This window comes from Cygnus olor, chromosome 5 (genome assembly GCF_009769625.2).
Source record: "Cygnus olor isolate bCygOlo1 chromosome 5, bCygOlo1.pri.v2, whole genome shotgun sequence".
Lineage (NCBI taxonomy): Eukaryota > Metazoa > Chordata > Aves > Anseriformes > Anatidae > Cygnus > Cygnus olor.
In genome coordinates this window covers 34,087,656-34,102,704 of record NC_049173.1, presented here as the reverse complement: position 1 = coordinate 34,102,704, position 15,049 = coordinate 34,087,656, and the positions used below count along the sequence as shown (strand labels likewise).

Here is a 15,049-nt window from a genome sequence, read left to right as displayed (position 1 = left end):
AGCAATTTTCAGCCTTGGGATTGTTCTGACAGACACAAAAGTATTCTTTTTCCTTTACATTTGCACAGCTTGATTTTATTTATTATATATTTTATGCATACATTCCTCCTCAGAACTGCTGTCCCTGCCAAATTCATGGATTTTACTGGGTCACAGCCTTCTGTTTTTAATTATCATCATCTAAGTTATATTTGGTTAAGGCCTTAAGGCATGGACGCGGCATAAGAAGTCCCTATTGTAATAATTACTACAATCATTAATGGCTGCCCTGAAGACCAGCATCTTGCATTTATACCAACATGGAGCAAAAGAGGTAGGGGCAAGGCAGGCTTCCCCACACTGCCCTATCAATGCAGCTTACCAGCCCTGAAGAGTTCGGCTGTAGGGTGAAGAAACGAGTTCTCACTGAGCTTATGGCTCAGGTTACTGGAGAAGGTGACAAAAGCAACCCCACATGGAGCCACCCTGCTTCAACAGGTAAAGCAGGGCCGAGGCGCCACCAGCTCACTTAAAACAAGCTATCTGTGCTTCAATGACTTCCAATTTGGGCTGGCTTCAAACCAGTGACACAGAAAGTGCAATATTTCATGTCCTGCTCTCTGGAGCAACTCAGTCTTTTTTTCCTTTTTAGTAATGACATACCCCAGATACTTTCAGATAGTGTGAAAAAACACCAAATTGCCTCCTTTCCTCACAAAATGAGCATCTCTGGAACCACGGCTTCTATGAAATTCCACTGGATTTTTGCTTAGCATTAGAACATACAATTAAAAATGCATTTACAAATTTACCAGTAAAGCAAGGTAATGGTTTTGTTTCAGTTTAATGTTCCTTAAAAAGTGGGGGGGGGCTGGGGGGGAAGGAGCAAGGGAGGCTAGAAGGCTGTCTACTCTTCCAGGTTTGTTTCAATACTTCAACACATTTATTGTTCAAGTAGCTTCCTAAGAGCACAGAAGGCAGAATTTGCTGAGATTCCAGCTCATACTGTCGGTTCCCAACCCATCACACTACGAGATGTTTAAATTCCCACAGAAACTGCATACTTGACAGTGAAGGAGGAAGCAGAAGAGATACGTGCCATTCAAGCGCTCCAATCTAGATAAGGCACTAATTACTTGATGCTGTCAGCAAACAGCAAATTTAGCAATGCTGTGCTCACACTACTCAGCGCAGGCTTTAGCTCAGCCTGGCTGTAACTGCAACTGTCCTAAAAGGCGCTACCTGACCTTGGCTATGCAGCTAATAGCACTCAGCAGCAGTTCAGCAACCTACTTTCTCCAACAGGTTTATTTTTCCTCTGCCAGGACACACATTCAACACCCCCAGTGCCACCTTATGCTGCAGCTGAGCTGATCTCACAGCTTCCCGCTCCCAAGGGAGGGGACAGTTCCTTCCTCCCTCACTCGTCCCAACAACCCCTTCCCTTGCTGGCATTTCCCTCGCACCAGCACTTACACAGCAATTGCCTCTCCAGCAAGCCAAGCAAGCAGTCTGAAAGGCAACCCTGTGTGCCTAATCAATGGATGCTCTTACAACACCTCAGCACGTGTAGCAATAATCCTTAAGTATTAAAAACAACTTGCCTCTAAGAGTAGGATGAACACATTTAAAAGTGGTTCTTATGAAACTTGTGAGCTCTGCTCCCACCTCTCTGTCCACAAGGCACCACAGCTTTATCTCCATGATCAGCCTCCAGACTAGTTGACATAAGGGAAAGAGTTAGTCACGTGTCACAAAGCTTGACAGAAGAATAAATAAAAATTCAGGGAGAAAAAAAGAACTAGGTAACAATGCAGTGTAAACTGGATTCCTCCTGACTTGCCAGCCAAAACAAAGAAGTAATTAGTACAGTTAATTAGGACAGGGGTACACCAACATTACTTCCAAATCTCAAATTAAGATTTGTCAGCAAAGGGTAAATTTGTCGATACAGGTCTGACATTAACTCACTCATGAAGTTATGGCAAAATGAGGTAGGAACTCACTTCGTCACGTAGGAAGCACAGTCTCCCAATCCCACACAGCCACTGCCATTCCTGTAAGTCACCCAGGTGGTTCTTCAGCATGTCCCAGGCAGAAAGAAATTCCCTGACCTCTTTCCAAGTGTGATCTGAGCTAACCACAGGACTGGAGGGTCCCACTGCAGACGGGGGAAACGGGTGTGTTTGTTACCAATAGCTCCCACATTGGGCCAATTTGCTGCCCACAACCGTCACGTGTCCCTGCTTGCTCAGGTCATCCCATCTAATAAGTGGGCCACCTCACCGCCCTCGCCCAAGCCAGGAAACAATTGCAAGACGAAACCTGTAATTTTGTGCCCCTAAATTAAAGGCCCAGAAAGGTGGCTGGCTATCCACATTTGTTACTTCATCCTGAGGCCTCTATTAATAGTATTTGGCACTTTCACAGTTCTCTAAGTGATTTGCAAGTGTTATTGAACTGAACCACACACAATGTGCTTCCGGAGTTCACTTTGCATTGAAATCATCTACTTATTGACCACCTCGTCTCTATTTCTTTAAGGTCAACTTTTTCAAATTTGGAGGCTCAATACACACTCTTAGTCACCAAGAATAGAAAACAGAACTTCAGGTGTGGAGCAAACACCTGTCTTGCAAAACCTGACGTTCATCCATTTCACAGATAAATCTAAATTTAGGTGCTCAGAGTTGCATAAATGGGCAAAGAAATTTTACTGCCTAACCAGATCACTTAATCTGTTCCTTCCAGTTAAGATCCAAAGACCATCAGAGCTCCTACAGCCCCTCTACCTGGTAGAGCAGACTCCCAATCTGCAGCTACCAGAAGGTATTCAATACAGCCAGGCTTCCCGCTAGAGGAGGAGAAGCCTTGCGGCAGTGCAATCCCCGCTGGATCTCAGGGCACATCTGAGAGCAGCCGTTGTTCCCCTCAGACATGGTCCCTCAGAGTACGAGTGGAAGCCCACACACACCTGTGGCAGAGCCATGCCACCTCTGCCTTCCTGCTGAGGTACAGATAATCCTTTCAAAAAGGCTGGTCTAAATTAGCCCCTGCCAGTTTTGCTTGTCTTTTCAGGAAACAAGACACTTGAGCAGCTGCTCCCAGCTCTCAGAGCCTGAGTTTCTTACTTGTTTGAGCTCTTCCTGCTGTTTTGGGGAACTTGAAAGACTAACCACAAGCAATTGTTTCCACATGTTACAAGGACAACACAGAAATCCTTTAAGGATCAGCTCAGTGCTCCCCGTCCCGCTCTCCCCCTCCCTGCACACACTCTCCTCTTTCCCATAGTTCGCACCCCTTTGGGACCATCCACATGCAAAGCCACACAAGGCACATGGGAGGCAGACACCGCGGCCTGAACACCCAGACGTTTCTAGAGAGCGGTAGCAGGCCTCTTAACTCGCTCTGTGAAACACACCCATCTAGCACAGTAATCATTTCCAGGCAAATGGATGCCACAGAGGGCAATCCAGTCACAGCGAGAGTACCGCCTGCCCGATCTAGAGCTCACAAGCTCTCTCTCTGCAGTGACACGGTTTTGCTCCTGCTGCCAGCCTGCCACTACTCCTCCACGCCTGCTTGCCCACCAGCACAGTTCTGCAGTCTAGCTTCACCTTAAAGAAAGGTATGAAAAGAAACTTTTCAAGAGAAAACCATTTTTAACACCAAGCATCCCTCCCAGGTTTTCACCTGTAGGCTAAGTGATGCCATTACCCCAACACTCTGGCCAGGCCAGAAGCAAAAGACTGAGCAGGAATTCAGTAGTATTTCAGTCCTTCTTTCCCATACTCATATGCTGATAGCAAAGTACAATTTTCTCATTTGATCGCTTTGCTTCCCTGCCTTCTACTACTATACACACCCTCTTCTGGGCCCAAAACCTCACCATTCTCTACATACACAATTTATTTAAGCATGGAAATAAAGAAACAAAGCTTCTTTGAGAGGATATATGCAACCCTCGGGTGCACAAAAAGGCCACCGAGGAGAGAAAAAATGGTGGTACTGTACAGGGCTGCCCACATGCCCAAATGCCTACAGCATTAGGCAGGAGGCTACAGCTTGGGAAAACCATGTCCTGCAAGCAGGCACTCCTGCTCAGGACTTCATGGGTTGGCCATCTTGGATCAGACACTGGTTCCTGTTTCCATTTTCAGCCATAAGTAAAAAAGTTAGAAAGAACAGTATTATAAACAAATGCATGGAGAAAAATGACGAGCAGAGAAAGGAAATTTGAGTCTCTCACACCTCCTGTCAATCTCCCACTTTATTGAAATAAAAACTGAGTTAAAAACTGAGAATAATTTTAGAGTTCTCTATCATGAAGTCATCCCACTGTGTCTTTAAAAGCTTAGTATTCACACCATCATTTGGCAAGGAACTTCACCAGCCTGTTACGTGCTGCAAGAACCACTGTCTCCTATTGCCTGTGCTAAACCCAACTCCTATGAATGTTATTTGATGCCACCTAGTTCTTGTACTGAAAGAGAGAGTGAACTGTGCATCTACCATCTTTAGGTCAGTCTGATGCTGTCTCTTCCAAGGGTCAGTCTGATGCTGTCTCTTCCAAGAAGAAGAGTCTTGACTTACTCATTGGTTCTCCTGAATGCCACTTCATTATCTTTGGTCAGCTCCGATACCCTTCTTTGAGACTCTTTTCAAGTCCACTATATCCTTCCTAAGTCAGAAGAGGAAACACCAAGACTACATACAGCTTTCAACTGTGAGCACACCAAGTGTTTACAGAGTAGATCAATACCGTCTCCCATTTTGTTCTCTGTTCTTTTCTCCCTTTAATGCCTAACACTTGATCTACCTTTTTGATATCTAAGACCACTTACAGGCAATAGCCCAGAGGTCATCCAGCTCCACAAAGTCGTGGGTAAGAACTCCAGATGCTTTGCACTTGGAAATGTAACCCCCATTCTCTTCTCTGCTCCTTTACAGAAAGAGAAATCGATCCTTGAATCAAGCGTTTGGTTTCAACTCCCCCCTTCCCATCCATGCCTTCGTGAGCATTTATTCATGAAGAAGAACATCTTCAAAGAGAGTTCTTGTGACACAATTATTCCATTCCACTCCAGAATGGCTCCTTCAATAAACGTCCACATGCAGACAAGCCCTATTTCAGAAGGCCTCCCATGGGCCTGTGCATAACAGTTAACATTTGAATCCATTTAATTAACTAATAGCACTGAGTCAGCACAAAAAGACAACATCCATCAGAGTTCCTCTCTCATCCACTGCATCATCTGCCTGCCCTCATCCCTCTCCCAACTGAGCGTGGCCATATTAATAATGTATGTGCAAGAGCACGGTTCCTGAGAAAGTGGCAGACAGAAATCCCAGAGGTACGTAACCCATGAGGGTTACTCTGGAAAGCCTTCCCTAGCACATCACAGCAGCCACCAGGTAATCAGTTACCACCTTGTCTGAGGAGTGGCTACGTAATCACCTGTTCTTTTCCTCTAGAACACTTTTATGGCTAGGCTTGAGACCCTGGTATTCTTCAGCCCTGGCAATACACTAACACAGAGAGCTCCAAAATCAGGCCCAAGTTTCACAACAGCATGGTGGTTTTCACGCCCAGCTCCCTAGGTTCTGCTCCCAACATTTTCAGCACTGCCGCACAGCCCCCAGCGTATTTTCCCTGCTGCAACACAGCAAAGCTTTATCAATGCACTCTGGCACCCGATACGTGAAAATGCATTGTAGCTGTACATTGTCAGCGTCAGCACTTAAGAAATAGCTATTTCTTACATAAGTGAAATTTGATACAGAGTGCCAAATCTCACAGCTGGCCCTGTTTGTACATCTCCCTGCAGCCCCTGAGCCCCACCACAAAAAAGCACGTTTAACCTCCAGGGACCAGCACACACGTCGTAGGCTCTAATCTACTGTCTGAACACGCTGTCTGATCTCCTGTTACTGCTGCAGAAAAACAAAGGCTTGAAGTTTTACATTTAGCTCTGCTGTGCCTCGTTTGGCACATTAAACGCAGAACGCTAATTACAGTATACTGTTCTACTTAAGGGGCTGTCAGCATTTCCACTGTAAAGCCTTCGTTTCAGGGCTTTATACCACAGCTGTGAAATATTCGTTTTGCACTTGAGCTTGACATGCAAAGGTCTGGCTTTGGCCCAGGTTCCTCTGCCTGTTTGGTTTTTTTTTTGGGAGTTGGGGTTTTTGTTTTTGGTCTGGCAGAGGGAGGGTTGAAGATAGGTGGATGGAATTAACTGCAGGGGATGTTTTACTTACAAGAACGCACAAACAATAAAACCATCCAGCTCCACAGTTGGTTTCTCTCCCTCACCTACCCAAGCGCCCCCTCCCACTTCTGTCTATGCGCATAGAATACGCTCATTCTTTTTTAAAATAATTTTTTTTAAAAAAAAAAAAGGCTTTTCTGTCCTCTCCAACCTGAGCCTTCTGTCCCTCGGCATCCAGTGCTAGCAAAAAGTACTGTCTTGGCAAGCCTGGAGATTGAAAATATTCCACCTGCAAAAGCAACAGCAGTAAGACAAGCTCCAACACACAACAAATTCCGGACGCCTCTGCCTTGGCAGACCAGTCTCCACGTCTCTTGCATTAAGTCTCACAAGCCTTGCTCATGGCCACTACTGCAGGCTCATACCATTGCCTAAATGACCTTCTAGGAACTATTGCAAGACCATCAGACAGATTTCATGTAATCCGCCACTGTGACCTGTTGCTACACTTCAAATCGAGCATACGCTGGAAGCACCTTGAAGCAGCATCCATAGGGTGAAAGGATTCAGAGCTACATCTGACCACTGAACAAGTTCTCGTATTTTAATTTAAGAAAAATAAAAGACCAGAACATCATCGCCTATAACAAGCAGTTGCCATTTCTAGGAAATTTTGATTTCCCAAACAATCACTTTGAGGACAACAGGGAATGATCTTCCACAACACAAATTATGACTGATGCACCTTGGCATAAGAGTGGCAAGGGTAGAAGCTGACTTGCCAGAAGGTTTTGAATCACTGAGTTACATGAAGTATTACATGGGTGAACCTGCATAAAAGTGGAGGTGAGAAGGGGTGGGTTTCTCACAGAGATGCTGAGCCTCGGTTCCAATGGCTCTGCCTGGTGGCACTACAACGGTTGTGCAGGGGCGTGCACGCACATTTGTTAGAAATGATCCAGTTGAGAGAACAGGGAACAAAATGGTGACGGAGGTGGAAGAAAGGGAATGTGAGCAACCCAGGGTCCCTGCGGGCTGTCTTTCTACACGTGCCTGCACACAGTGTGCGTGCATTTGTCCATCTCTCCGCACACTCTCTTGCCTGCTCTCCCCTCCTGGCCTCCCCACTGTGCTGGCTGCTTTCAGCCCAATTCCAGCTGTCAGGACTGCATTCCTGACCCGTCAGCCCCAGCTGTCGGGGGCTACGTGCTGAATCTGCACTCTGCCGCCTTCTTCGTGCACCTGGAGTAAGGCAGTCCTGGGGAGGCCATAAATGCTGTTGCATAGCCCTGGGGAAGTGGGTGGAACACTGTTAAAAGCACCTCCACCAGCAGCCATAGCAAGGGAGCTCAGAACAGACAGCAACACACGTGCAAGCACCCCTGTGTCCTGCAAAAGAGGATACACACATGGTTAGTTTTCTACCAGTTTCTGCAGCAAGATCTAGTTATCATTAAATAATTGTCTTCTGTTTCTTTACTTAACACTAGCTTGATCCCTCAGTTTTGCCTTCCTATTGCCATGCCCATAACAAAGTCCCATTTATTTCAAAATATTGCAGGGATGAGGAAAGGCACATGTAACCTTACCAACCCTGGCTAGAGACACGGCAAAGCGGCAACTTCTTCTCCCATTCAGACACCATCCTCACCATAAAAGCCAACTCAGACTTTCCTGACAATTCACAAAACCTTCAGAATATCCAGGCTTCAGAGATACAAATGTGGTGAAGGGGTAAGGTGTGGAGTGTGTGCAAATCGCCCACCTTCGTCAAAGTTGTGATGACGCTATTTGGACTTTGGTGTGGGGAATTCTTTTTGCTGATGCAATGGAAAACTGTATGAAGAATGTATGTTTTAAAAAAGAGAAAGCAACATCAAACAGGCTACAGGTTTGCTGGTACATAAAGAGTCAATCCTGATTTATTCCAGACTAAATGTCTGCACATGGAGTCAATCTGGCCAGCTCCACGGGTAGGCAAGTCCTATGGGAAACAGAGAGATGCGTCCTGTGTGGGCAGGCTTCAAAGAAGCCATTCCTCAAGTTCTCGGGACCTGGACTTGTACAGGATCACTTCTTTACAAGGAACAGATTTTTTTCCAATTTGCAAATGTGCATTACTTCTTCATACAGCAAAGGGAGCACATAAAATATCATACTTTAGGTAGGGGGTAATTTTGCCCTCCCACATAGGCGATTTGTCCGGTGATTTTTCCTTCATAGTAGAAAAAGGAACCAATTCACCTTCCCCAGCGTGGAGAAATATCTGTAAGAGGATTAAGTACAAGCAAGGGCTTGCAGTGCTTCCCTAGTTTGTCCCAGCAGTGGAGATCAAAGGAAGGCACTTCTGACTGTGTGGCAGTGTTATATATTGGTCTCCTCCAAATCCACGCGCAGGGCCTGAATATAGGCAAAGAAAGTGCTTCAGTGAGGGGAAGAAGTTGAAAAAAAAAAGTTTAAATACAGCTCCCTTGGGCAACGTTTCAGTTACTCATATAAGGGTTTGAAATCAAGCAGGAACAAACGGTTCTCCAAGCGTAAGGGTCACCGTTTATCATCGTTAATCATCACTTCCCAGATAGGAAAGGCTCTCTCCACAGTCATTTTCCCCTCCGTTTCGCACAGGCTTTAGCACTCACGAGAAGCTAGGCACCAGAATGAGGGAAAGAACCAAACAGGGATGTGGGCAAGAGCTGGCAGGAGTCCTCCTGCTACGGCCCTGCCAAAGTCCCTCCCCGCAGCCCCAGCCCCGAGCTGAGCTGCTCCTAAACACAAGCAGCCAGGAGTTCAAAGCCTGTGGCCTCGCTGCGGGTACGGGCACCCGCTCCAAGGAAACTGCAGCAGCTTCGCATACCTCCCGACTCCAGAGAAGCTAAACACACGGGCCATAACATAGCGTTTCTAATGCTGATACCGTCGTGGTGCGGAGCTCAGTCCTAAATCACCTCCTGCTGAACTCTATAAACAACACATACGTTCAAACTAAACATGGACACGGGACAGATACACTGAAAGGGAGGGCTCAGGAAGCCTTCCTCACAGTTAACCCTGCCGAGTGAAACCAAAGCAGGAAAGCTATTTAAGAAAATGTACCATGCTGAGATTCCTGTCCCTGACTTCCTTCATTTCTTCTCACTGGCACTTACTTTTGGTATAAATGGATCAGTGTACTGTTTATCCAGGGCTGTAGGGGTGGGGGGGGGAGACTTGGTGGTGGAGCTCGCTCCCGCAAGAGTAGGAACTTACAAGAGAGAACTAAATAGGGTGAAGGAAAGCATTTTAATCAGCTTCCCTGAAGTAACACTCATAATTTGTGATTTCTTTACTCACTCATAACACCCCATGCTAAATCAATTTATTTTTGTCCCTCACCACTGATTTACACAGGAGTTCTGTCTAAAAAGTCACCCACTGTCATTTCTGACTTGGTACTCTGAACCTGGTCTGTATCCACCCAGCCCTCATTGGCACAAAGGCGACTTCGCAGGTCTTCCAGAGAAGTAGACAGCTTTAAGCAGCACTTAAGTCCCCGGGAAAGACTTAAAGAGATTCTCTGTACACAAAAGCCTGACCTTTTTATGCCCCAATACCTTGCCCAGAGCAGATATCCGTGTCCTCCACACGAGGTCATAGAGCTCGCCTCTCACCGCACCTGAAAGCTCCTGCCAGCAGCACCTGAATGACTGCAGGACCAGACACCTTGTCCTCCCACACACATCTCCCTAAGACTGCGGAGACTCTAAGGGGGAAAGTAAATACTTACATGCTCAGGAGATTAGAAAATGGTTTTGTTGTAAGCTGATTTAAATTATACTAAAAAAAATAATGTAATTTAAAAGATGCTAAGGTTGGAATAAATACAACAGGAGTACACGGCATTTATCATACAGACAGCATCCCCAAGGAAGGAGGCAGGTGGTAAGGAGATGAGTATTCATTCTTTCCCTAAAGATTTTCTGGAGTATTTATTGTTTGTTGTACATTTCTTGCAACAAGTCCCAGTGAACACAAAGGCCTCCTATGCTCACAGCAGGTAGCAACATGTACTCTCACACAGCTTGCAATCTATAAACAGATATAAGAGGGCTGGATGGAAAAACACACACAGTCTGAGGTGAAATGTCTTGATAATGGTCATGTAACAAACAAGTGGCAGAGCTGAGAAAAACCTTACCTCCCTCCCAAATTCCAGCAGCTATGGACTGCTTGGACCATGCTGTACCACTACCGTATCTCACTCCTGCTTGAGGCTGGGGACAAGAATTTTAATGAATGCTTAAAACTGAATCGAAGGAACATAAGAGATTATTTTCCCCCAGACCAATTGGGATATACAGCTGCAGCCACCCAAGCTCCCCCCACCACCGCTCGCTGCCCAGTTCTCTGCAATCCCTTCCTCCACTCCCTGCCCTCTCTCTGCCCTGAGGAATAAGCCTCTTACACAAGGGCCTTTATCATCAGCTGCCCTTTGTGCACCCCAGAATTAAGGAGCTCTTTGCATCTGTCAGTCAACATGCCTACTGAGCACCCAAGAGATTTCTCCTGCCAGCCAGAAAGGAGACAACGTCCTCCAGGAGAAGCAATATGTATGAACACATGCTGAAGACTGAGAAAACAAACTGAAGAGAACAGCACGAGCACGGATTTCCATCGCTTCCTCAACAACCCTGTTGCCACCGCCTCCCCTGCCAGCACAGCTGGAAAGGTCTCCAGCAGTCAGTCACACAGCGACCCCGTTACTGCAGCTGCTGCTCAACCACCTCACGGATATCTCCTGCAAACCCCCACATGCTCCCTCAGGTCTCACCTGCCCCAACACTGAAGAACCAACCTGCCTCCGAAGGCCTTTGGAGAAATACCCCAAGAACAAGCAAGTAAGAGAGATGACAGACGTAAAAATTGGCAGGAGACACGTCAGGAACTTTGTTTCACTGCTGGGCCCACTTGGTTCCGCACGCATTTCACATGCATTAGGAAATACGATTTTCGAGCCCAGGACCCGACCGCTATGGGGAGCTGCTCAGGCAGAGCTGCAGAGGAACACCCTATTGGTGAAGCGTCAGGTTCCCACCGTACCAATTTCCCTCAGAGCACCACCACAGGGCCAGCTTTCCGCTTCAAAGACGCAAGCTGGTGCTACAGGAGAGGCAACCATCACTGAGTCACACCTATCTCAGACGCAGAACTTGGGTTTGTCTTTCCCAAAGAATAAAATTTGTTGCAGATTTTATGGACTAGACCCAACACCCAAAAGGTCTGAATAACTTCCCCTGCAATTTAGCAGCAAGAAACACCATCCTATCCTCGCTCTCCCTCATGCGCAGAGAGACCAGAAGTTATAAAGATAACTAGAAAGCAATCCTAAACAAACACATTAAATCGTTTGTTCGGTACACTTTGCCTTTTCTACATACTCTGCCCTCAAATCACTTCTGCCTGTGATTTTCCCCAAGTGCCTGGTCAGTTTCCTTTCCTGAATGAAACCAAGCCTGTAAATGAGAGGCACAGCAGTCCAACACAAGCTCACTTGTCTGAGGGGTTAAAGGTGACCGAACAAACAGAAAAAAGGGAGCACGCTGCCATCTCAGTGCAGAAAACCCAGAAACATGAGAAATAACATTGGCAAAGCAGGTCTCCTTTATCCTATACTTGATGCTTATGAGCATGTGTAGCTGGCAGAGTTATTAAATGTGAGAACCGAGGAAGTGAAACGACACTCAGAGGAAGCAACTTTTATCCACAGGCTTAAAACCCGCTTTGTTTGTGTTGCCACCTAGCTCCTGCCATACTTCAAGAAAACAAACCATTAAAAATACCACCATTTCTTTACCGTCCTTGTCTAGAAATTCAGAAAGCCACAGATCTAGGCACACAACCAACTCCTGTTTCTCAAATGCTGCACAGAGTACTTCTGTTTTTATATGTTTAGTTCTTAGCAAAATTTTCTGCCATAAAAAGCAGAACATGAAAAAAGAGCTCATTGAACTCCTGTCTTAGCAAAGGGTCAATGCTCCCGATTCATGATTTTCCACTCAGAAGTTTTAGATGCATTTACCTACTTGGAAGCATTTAGCAGTGTTTGTCTTTTGCAAGAAATAATGTTGAGTGACACATGTAGCTCAGAAATACCTGAACTACAGGCCCTAAGTATGTTTGTCTAAGGGTAATAAGAAGCAGATGAGCACTTGAAGGACAGGCAAAAAGACCCAACAGCAAAGTAATGTTTATAGTCAGAACATCCCCCTTGATTATCATTTGTAGTGAGCCACTCTGTCTACGTTAACCTTGCTCAAACTGAAGGCTCATGTCCTGCAGGGAAAAAAAAAAAAAAAGGAAGAAAAAAAAAAGAGCTATAAAGTTTCTGTGCAGCTTTTCCCCATTCCTTGCTGGGTGCACTGCAACGAGGTAGCAGGCTACAGCTGGACAGGGTCTTGGCTCTCCCCTCTGCTCAGGAGCTGAGCCCCTCTGCGAAGCCAGGCTGCAGCTCCCATCACTGGGCAGAAAAGAGGGGTAGGATGAAACGGGGTCTGAGCGTCCCTCAGAGTTGTAAGAATGCAACTGGTGATTCTGACTTTAAAAAACAAAACAAAACTTTGCAGCACAGCAGAATGGACTGAATGTAGAGAGTTGTTTGCAGAGCACTACACCCTGAAATCATACCCACGTCCACAATCTTGCTTCTCTTCTTCTGTATCAGTTGTTTTAAGAACTTTACTTCTAGCTGCAAACCTTGCTTCTCTCATCTCCTTAGACCATCACAGGCTTGATATCTACAATAAAGCACTTAAAAGACAGCATTATGGAAGGATCAGTTTACAAATTAGCCAAAGACAAACAAGCACTTACACTTTAAAGATGGAATTAACACCAGCCATGAGCAAAGACTAAAACCCGCTGCTCAGGGCTTATCAGCACTTTCTGCTATTTCTATAGAGGTCACTTCCTACATTTCTTTTGGGTGAGATAAAAATCTATTACTGACAGAAAACACCGCAGATAGCGGCACAGGCAGCCCCGCTGATGGAGCAAAGACTTCCACCAACCGATTTTGTACAAAGGACCAGGCAAGTACTTCGAAAGTGCAGAAGTTGTTTCGCTTACAAGTGCTGCCTGGGAAAAGTCCCAAGCACACTTCACAAGGTTCAAAAGACGACAGCAGCATCCTGGTGCACCTGTGAAAGTGGCATCACTTCAACACGCTGTCCCCTACAACATGTCACACAACACAATGACCGGGGCAAACAGAAGCCCTACATGTGCCCAGACCAGTTCTCCAACAGCAAGAGAAGGGAAATGTCTGCCAGAAAGAGTTAAAGAAAACTCAGCACCAGTTTTGGAGTCACAAGAACGCAAGAGACTGTCACAGAACAACCCTGTGGCCCTGAGGGATCAGGTCACCACACACCAAAGCCTAAGGGATTTCTGACATGCAACCCACCACAAGAGAGAAGAGCTGGGCAGCCACCAAGGAGGAGCCCAGTGCTCCAGACCCAAGTTTCTCATGCTTCATGCTCTTCCCTGAAGCCTAGCCCCGTGACATTTTCTTGTTGCTTTCAGCCTCCTTCCCCATTTTCTTCAGCTGAGATGCAGCAAAGGGAACTCCTCTCGAGCCAGCTCTAGGGAAGGGAAGCCCTGGTGCTACCCCTTTCTCCTATTTATACCAACAACATTACTGCCACAGTTCAAATACATTTTATATATAGCTCTGTGGCTTATTTCCAGGCAGAAGTAACTCAATGCTGGTGTACATGTGTTTAGAGCACAGCAATTGGAAAGAATGTCCCATAAACGCTGTCAGCTTGGCTGTTCCACTGTGCCCAGAACAGACTCTACCAGGGCAGAAACACAAGCCGGGTTAGGAAAATAAGAATAAGAAGAATAACGATAATAATAATAATTAGAAAACCAAAAAATTTATCTAGCAAGAAAGTAGGTGAGCCCCTTGCCAACTCACAGCACTGACAGACTCCCACTGCAGCCCCAGCAGATGTATAGCTGTAAGTTAATAGCCTGCTTGTACCACAGCGGGATGCCGTGTCTGCCTGCCAAGGGACCACGCAGAGGTGACCCGGGTGTGTGACAGCGCAAGGGCAGACACGCAGCGCACAGAGCATCTGCCAGCGTCCCCCTGCATTTTAATGTAACCTTAGAAACTAGCGGGCTGCACCACAGTCAGCTCGGCACAGCTCTACGTGCAAACCCTGCTCGGACTGGAAATATCTATAGTGCTGGTGCGTTTTAATGAACCCAAATTGAGCCCAACACCCACAGCCTGGAGCACGGAAGGCACGGACTCCAGCTGGAAAGGGGTGCCAGCGGCACGCAGGCGAGGGAGACGCCCGCTACAAGCCAAGGGGACACAGATCCCGGTGCTAAGCCCTGCTCTTACCTGGCCCCTGGGTGGCCAAGGCCCGGGCAGCAGCCCACAGGGAGCCCTCCTGAACATGTCAGGTCAGCATCTTATGTGGAACTGGCTAGGTAGAAACGATGAAAACGGTTCCACATTTTGGGGATGATGGTGGGGGTACCAAAGAAAAACGGAATAGCACAGAATGTCTCCAGTTAACTGCTCACTTATGGGGGAATGGGGGGAAAAAAAAACAGTGTCTGCTCCAAACTTCACAGGACTTGTTAGCAGCGTAGCCAGGGAATATGGATTAGCAAAGCGCAGCTGAGATGGTCAAAACAACATCATAAAGACAACTGCATGATATACATATAAGGCATGCAGACATCTCATGTGCATGAGATGAATCATACACAGACGCTGATCTCGCCACCAGCCACAGAGGTGCTTATCTCCCCATCCCTTGGGTGAAGTAGAACTACTCACACTCGTACTACCTCACACACAATTA

The 15,049-nt window shown here is 46.5% G+C and overlaps 1 protein-coding gene and 1 long non-coding RNA gene across 12 annotated transcripts in view; both read right to left on the bottom strand.

Annotated features, from left to right (window-relative positions):
• MAPKBP1 (mitogen-activated protein kinase binding protein 1) overlaps positions 1 to 15,049 on the bottom strand; it is a 96,681-nt gene that overhangs the window by 71,306 nt on the left and 10,326 nt on the right. The window lies entirely within an intron of this gene.
• LOC121070600 lies at positions 8,084 to 11,588 on the bottom strand. Its single transcript, XR_005820152.1, has 2 exons — positions 10,366 to 11,588; positions 8,084 to 8,591 (listed from the first exon to the last, which is right to left on the bottom strand). It is a non-coding gene; the product is annotated as an uncharacterized LOC121070600 (long non-coding RNA).